This window comes from Gracilinanus agilis, chromosome 3 (assembly GCF_016433145.1).
Source record: "Gracilinanus agilis isolate LMUSP501 chromosome 3, AgileGrace, whole genome shotgun sequence".
NCBI classification, from domain to species: domain Eukaryota; kingdom Metazoa; phylum Chordata; class Mammalia; order Didelphimorphia; family Didelphidae; genus Gracilinanus; species Gracilinanus agilis.
The window spans coordinates 557,383,885-557,391,629 of NC_058132.1; positions in this window are offsets into that span (position 1 = coordinate 557,383,885).

A 7,745-nucleotide genomic window follows, 5' to 3' on the forward strand; every position below is an offset into this window, starting at 1 on the left:
ATCTTTTAATTATAAAAGAGGTATAAAGAGTGAAAGTGCAAAAGGGTAGAAAAGATATTAGCCTATATAACTAAATATTATTCCAGTGCTTGGCTCAGCCAGGACTTATTAACCTTCAATCAGAATTGAACTATGTTCAGAAGACAGGAAGGGAAACCAGCTATCCACATGTCCAAGACAATGACTGGAGCTGAAGGTGACTCCTGAGGCCTACTTTCTTCTTTGAGCAGACCTTCTTGAAGCTGACTTCCTTCTTGGAGTGACTCTCTTCTTGGAGTTCACTCTCTCCTTCTTAAAGTGACTCTTCTTGGAGTTCACTCTCTATTAGCCTCTTTCACCAGATTCCTTCACCAGTCTGCCTTCATGGCTTTTATGGTGGTTTCCTGTTTCTGCCCCTTTTCACAAGGGCCAATCACAGTTTCCAAATTGTCTGAGTTCTCACCTTTGGAATCACACCTTTCTGAGTGCCTGAACTCTTAAATTTATAGCTTGTTCTCACCTAGCATCCCATAGACACAGCCCTCCCTGGGCAGTGCCATGCAAATTAAGGAACTATGTTTGGTTACTGAGATGTGACTTCGGAGAGCTAGTGGGTGGAGAAAACTGTGACCTGGAAACTATTTGCTCTCTTCTGGTTGGAGCTTGGAACCTGAAGGAACCCATGTTGGTGGTGAGGTTCAATCCATCAGGGCTGCAAAAAGAGTAGTAAGCTAAGCAACAAAGCTATTAAAGCTACTAATAGCCTCATATTTTAATTTTAAATATTACAATAGCAATAAGAAGCAGGAAAATGCTCATAAATAATCTTTAATAAAATAAATTTAGGTGGGGATAGAGTAAGACACTCTAGAATACCATTCTATAGGGATAGAGACCTGGGAATTAAGTGAAATTTGTCTTCTACAAAAAGGTGCCTCCTAAGGAATGCCTGTTGAGTTAAGTTGTCTGGTACCTTCCTAGTGAATCTGTTACTAAACTCAATTGTTTGTACCCTGTTGAACCAGTCAACATTGGTTAAACTCAAATACCCAAAGGACAAGGAAATTATTGCTCTGTCCTAATTAGGACACAAAAAAATTCATGTAGTGTAAAATTTGTTCTGAAATTTATTAATTCTGCATGACCAAACTTTTGCTACCTGAGTTTTCTTATAGAGGATGTCACATATACTATAGAGAAAATGGATAAACATTGTGACATACAGCATCAAGAGCTAGCTTTTATATCAGGGAGATCTGGGTTCAAGTCCTGATTTTACCACATTCTACTTGCATGACCCTGAGAAAGTCACGTAAGTACTTGGTCACTCTTTGAAACTCAAAGATGAAAAATGGTTAACAAACTACACTAGTAGAAGAACTTTTTTTTCTGGTAAAAATAGGTAAAGCAAATATCTTGAGGCATCAAGAAGGGAAATGCTCATGTGAATCAGAAAGCATCTGCCTCTTGAATTCTATGATACATAGAGACAAGGAAATTGAAAAAAAAAACTTAGAAGAATTTCAAACATAGAGACTTCAGTTCCCTTATTTTACCAAAAAAAAAAAAATAAAAATAAAAAATCATGGACTCAGAGCTTATAAGTGACCTTCTCCAATTCATTAAACTAGTAAACAACAGATTTGGGACCTGAATAGAACTGTCTTATGACTCCCTGTGTGTTGTGTGTCTCACTGAATCATTTATGTGAGTCAGTAGCCAATTCTAATCTATGTTGTTTAAACTCAACTCTTTGTATCTGACCCTCATCATTTTTCTCTCTCCCCTACTAATTAGAACTGACTTGTTTTCAGCTTTTGAGACTCTTGCTAATACTAACATGCAACTCTTTGTATCTGAATCTCATCATTCCTTTCTCTCCCCCATTAATTAGAATTTATTGGTGCTCAGCTTTTGAGACTCTTTCTAATACTGAGTCTGGATCCTTGATTCAGGTTTCTTTGCTTCCACCTTATCCCTCCTGCCCTGGACTATACCAAACAATGCTTCTTAGGTGGAAGCTTCCAGTCAGAGACCAACATGTCTCTAAGAGATTGAGACTATATGATTTGCTGTCTTTGCAAGAGGAATTTTCCCTTGGTTACCATATTGTTGCTTAGATGACATATTCCAAAGGGGATTTGTCCTTTGCGGCTATTTTTTCCTATTAGTATGAACAACTGAAACTGAAGGAATTAGTAAAGGTGATTCATGGAACCAAACTTAGAAATCATCAAACAAAACAGCATATTTATTGAATTCTTTTATGCAGAGTAATGAGGAAGACACATTGAGATTAAGGAATATTCTTTCACTTCAAAGATATTATCATCTAGTTCCAGAGATGAAGCTCAAATTCATAGTTAGAAAACTGACAATATAAGACAGTCTATTATTTCTTCAGCTATAAGAGACTTTGAAGGAGATGCCCTTATAGGTATGAATCCTTTCAGATCTCAGTGATGAGATGAGTGCCAAAGGAGAAGTGTGGTAAATAATATCATCCCTACAGAACCCAATTTTTGCAAACATTGAGTGGAACCATTTTTTTTCTGCAAGGCATTTTTTTCTACCCTGGAGAAAATGGTTTAGTTATTCAGCCATTATCAACTCACTTTACCACCATCTGTTGCTCTGAAGTGATCATAGTACAGTTAGCATTTCCCTGATGATTTCTCATAGCACTCTGCAATATGCTACTGAATTTTATATTCACAGAAATAATTTTCATATGGATGCAACTGTCTCTTGGGGAATGGATGACATAGGATCTGAATCGATTGCTTGAGGACAATAAAGGGGAAAAAATCCACCCAAATCAATGTATAAATGCTTAATGCTTCTCAGATTTTAAATTACAGGAAGAACTCTGTTGAAACACAATGGATTTATCTTGAGCAATTCAATCATTGTCTAAATCATTCAGTTGTTTCTTTTTTTCTAAACTTCATCAATAGTGGTGATCATATTCAATAGTAAATGCAATTTCCAAGCTAATGTGAATTATTTACTATGACAGCCATAGTGCAGTATCAGTGGCATTTTCTCATGTTCATTTCAAATTTTTTCATGTATGTTATCTTGGATAACACCTGATGATAACTATATAATTCCATCTTCTTAATATGTCATCTTGGTTACCCTTTGGGGATGAATCAGCATATAAATTAAAAATGAATCATTACAGTCACTTGCCAATTACAAACTATATCAACAAGATATATGCTCAAAATAAAACATTAGGAATAGGACCGATCATCTGAATATTCTCCTTTCCTGAAAAGACATAGCATCTTGTAATCTTACTGTCAGCATCATTTGATTCAACAAAATGGACAGCCAAGAGAATAATTAATAGGGTGAAGGAGACAGAATGACTTCGTATTCATGAGGAAAATGAAGAGAACTTGAACTAAGTAGGACATCTGAACTTGAATTCTGACTTTGAAACTTTGATCAAGAGCAATTCAATGGGAACCACTTTGAGCCTCATTTAAGACTCTTTACAATTTGACTCCAACCCACCTTTCCATCCTTATTATATACTAATTTTCTTTAGGCAATCAACAGCTTAGCCAAATTGACATCATTCTATTCTTCATACATAACTTATCTCTCATCTCCGTAATTTTTCACAGGATTTTCCTCATGCCTAGAATAGGACCCCTCCCATTTCTTCCTCATAGAAGCTTCAGCTCCTTTTAAAGGTGAGCTAAAACATGCTTTCTTGCATGATACCTTTCATGATCCCCCTGAACTACTAGAGATTCCCCATCACAACTACCTTGTACAGATTTATATGCATAAATGTTTATTCTCCAATAAAATATAAACTTGAGAATAGAGACTGTTTCAATTTTTTCTTTGTATCTCTCTTACCTGTGGTAGTGCCTGACACATAGTAGGTAGTTACAAAATGTTTAATGATTGATTCATGAGATGGACATGATAATAATGCTTATGTTAACTGTCACAGAGTATAAGGAAAGTGTTCTTAAAGTTCTATAAAGAAATGAGATATCTGTAATTATAATGATAAAGTTTGTACACAAAGAAGAAACGTAAGGATCTCCCTCACTTTTTTTTTCAGAAATGGGGAACTATGGGCATGTAACACTGTATCTAATATTAGACTTAACTGATATTCTGGCTGGTTTTGCTGGAGTGCTTTACCCCCTCTTTTTTATTCTTTGTAATAAAGTATGATCGGTTATATAGAGTGTTCAAAGAAGTCAAGCATCTCTGTGAGGGTTTGCTGAGTCCTTACCAGGACTGTTCACCTACTTTTGATATCTTCCTGTCCCCCAACTCTCACCTATAACTCCAAAAATCTATAGAATGTGCAGTGGCCACACTCTGATAAAACATTCTCAACAAAACCATGTTGAAGATAATCAACAGACCTCAAACTTATTGGTAATTTAGAGAGATGTCTACTCCAATCATGTGAAGATTTTCCATGTCAATTGGGTGGATGGGAATAATTTGTTGCAATAGTTATCAAGGTTGCAAAAGCAGGTGCTGTGGAGAGATTAAAGCTTTGTCAGACATTGAAGACACTAAGGTTTTCCACTGAATCCCAGGCCTTTGGGATAATCATTTTGACTTTTGTACTCCTGCTGGACTTAAATGACTCTAAAACAGAGAAAGACATTATTAACTTTCAAGAACCCTGCTTCACTAAAATCCAATTGACTTTCAAATCACGATATCACTCCATGGTGTAATTGATCCTCTTTGAAAGCAAAGGATGAACAAAAATAAAGTATGGCTATCTGGAAGGGGGCAAGGGAGACTGCATTTTGAAGTGATGGTGATTTAGAAACAAAAGAGATCAATCATTTTTTTTTTAATGTGTGCTATTTGGGGGCAGCTAGGTAGTTCCACTGGATTGAGAGCCAGACTCAGAGATGGGAGGTCCTGGGTTCAAATCTGGCCTCAGACACTTCCTAGCTGTGTGACCCTGGGCAAGTCACTTAATCCCCATTGCCTAGCCCTTACCATTCTTCTGCCTTGGAGCCAATACACAATACTGATTCTAAGATGGAAGGTAAGGGTTTCTTTTTTAAAGTGTTGTTGTTGTTTTACATGCAGAGTACCTTGTTTCAATGAAGTGATTTTATAATCCTTGAGTTTATCTTTTGTATTTTGAGATGTCTCCCATAGTAACTTCTGCTGTAATAAAATATGGTTATGTAAGAAGGCCTCTTAATTCTTTTTATTTTACACATAATTATGGAGCAATTTTAGACTTACATTAAATAATATGTATCACAATATATTCTAGTATAACAGTGGTACTTTGTAGTAGTGGAAGGATGGTGAATAGGATATTTCTTTCCATATAGGTCCCCCAATATCTAAACTATATCTTTGAAAATAAATGTAGAATTGCAGGAAATGAAGGGAGGTAAAGTATGAAGACAAAAGAATAGACATCAACATGATCTGAGACATTATATCTTTTAATGCTATTGTTCTGCATCCATATAAAAAATAAAGTCTGACATAGGCTCAGAAAAGTGCAAGGCTTGCCTATGGTCATTTTATTTGAGGATTAAATGATTCTGTCTCTTGTCTTTCTGTATCTTATTATAAATATATCTTTATACCCATATACAAACATGTACATATATATGTATGTGTATATATATACATGTATACATGCACATAGTCATATATAGGAATAAAATTATGGTAGATTTTCTTTCTTTTTTCTGTTTTTTTTTTTTTAAAGAAATGAACTTTAGATGTCGTCTTATTAAATTTTTTGATTTTGCAGACCAGAAATTGGAGTACCAAGGTGACCTTCTTCATTGTCACAATAGATAGTAAGTAGCTGATCCAGAATTTGAACCTAAGTCCTCTGCCTCAGAAGCCATTGTGCTATTTACCACTATATCTGAGTATTTACAAGTAGTGGTAGTAGTAGTAGTATGTGTGCGTGTGTGTATAGAGGCCTTGATTTTTTTTGGTCTCTACATTTGTACTTTAAATTCTCTGGCCAGAAAGTATAGCCAAAAATTAATATACTGAGCACTTTATATATAAATATATTTAACGGATTACAAACACTCCATTTATAAGTAGCAAAATCATCTGGAAAAGATGGACATATTGACATATGAATGGCATCATTAAAAATAAAATAAAAAGTTTATGGCCCCATGTGTATGAACAGAGATGCCACTTAATTACAAACTGAAATATATGACTCTCTCAGGGAACTCTTTGGCACATTTGTATGTGGTTACTTAGAAAGCAGCATATTTATCTTTAATAGATTTTGAGAACTGTACTCTGCAAGAAAAAAAACACCTTAGGGAACAAGCATGATAAAATCATTAATTAAAATATTGAACTCAACTAACATCTTATAATGGAATTATTACTGCTGGAATAAAGTTTGACTGCTTGCTTTTCCTAGAAGATGATTATACCTGGTAGAACAAGAGAATAAGTGCACATTTGACTAATGAAGGAATATGTCTTTATTTGCATTGCATATATATTATATTATATATGCATGTATATGCATTAGTCTATGTAAAAATATATTCATTCATTTTACAACCTCCCATCTTGTAACAATTATATGGTGTGATTACTGAGCTACTCTCAGTGATGTTTAAAAGATATTTGAAAACAGGTGATTTGCCTTAAGGTGAGAAAGAGAGAGACAGAGAGACAGAGACAGAGAGACAGAGACAGAGAGAAAAAGAAAGAAAGAAAAGAAAGAAAGAGAGAGATATGAGGGAGAGGAGAAGGAGGAAGAGAAGGCTACCAGAAATAAACCAGTGAGTTTAATTTTGCTTTCTGTGAAAATTCTAAAAGATATCATTGAAGAGATAGTTGATGAATAGCTAGGAAGGTAAATAATGATGACAAAGACTTAACATGATTTCATAAAGAACTAGTCATGCTAACAAAAACCTCATTTCCTTTTTTGACAGGATTCCAAAACTAATAGGTGAGGGGAATACTATGGATAGTTTATCTACAGTAGGCTGTAGGTTTTAGTATTTTTTTTTGTTTTTGTTTTTGTTTTTAGAGAAAGGGTATGGCTTAGCAAAATGGGCCATTGGCCTTGAAGTCAGAAAGAACTCAGCTTCATGTTCTGCCTTTGAAACATAATGACTACCTGATTCTGGGCAAGTTACTTAGCCTTTCAGTGACCCATGCAATTTTCTAAAATGAAAAATTACAGAGGAGATACAGAACTACATTGGAGGAGTTTTCTCTGCTAAAGAAATTTCATATCTAGTCCATATTCCCCTTTTGCCAAATTATTTCATACTATTTACATGGAGAAGATAGAGAGACATAGATTAGATGAAAATACAATCAAATATATTCAGAACTGGTTAGATGGACAGTTAGTCAAAAGACATTTATTAAGTTCCTATTACATATACCAGGTACTGTGCTAAGCATTAATTATACAAAGAAAAGTAAAAGACAATCCCTTTACTCAAAGAGGTCACAACCTAATCTAATCACAATCTAAAAGAGGTCAAAATCTAATGGGAGAACAACATGCAAACACCTGTGTACAAAAAAGTTATATAGGATAAATTCAAAATAATCACATGAGGGATTGCATTAGAATTAAAAGGAATCAGGAAAGACTTATTGTGGAAGGTAGGATTTTAGCTGAGACTTGAAAGAAGGCAGGAGGCTGGGATGAGTAGGGGGAGAGTTCTAGGCTTGAAAACAGTAAAAATTCTCAGGGTTGGGTGACACAGTAAGAAGGCCAGTGTCACTAG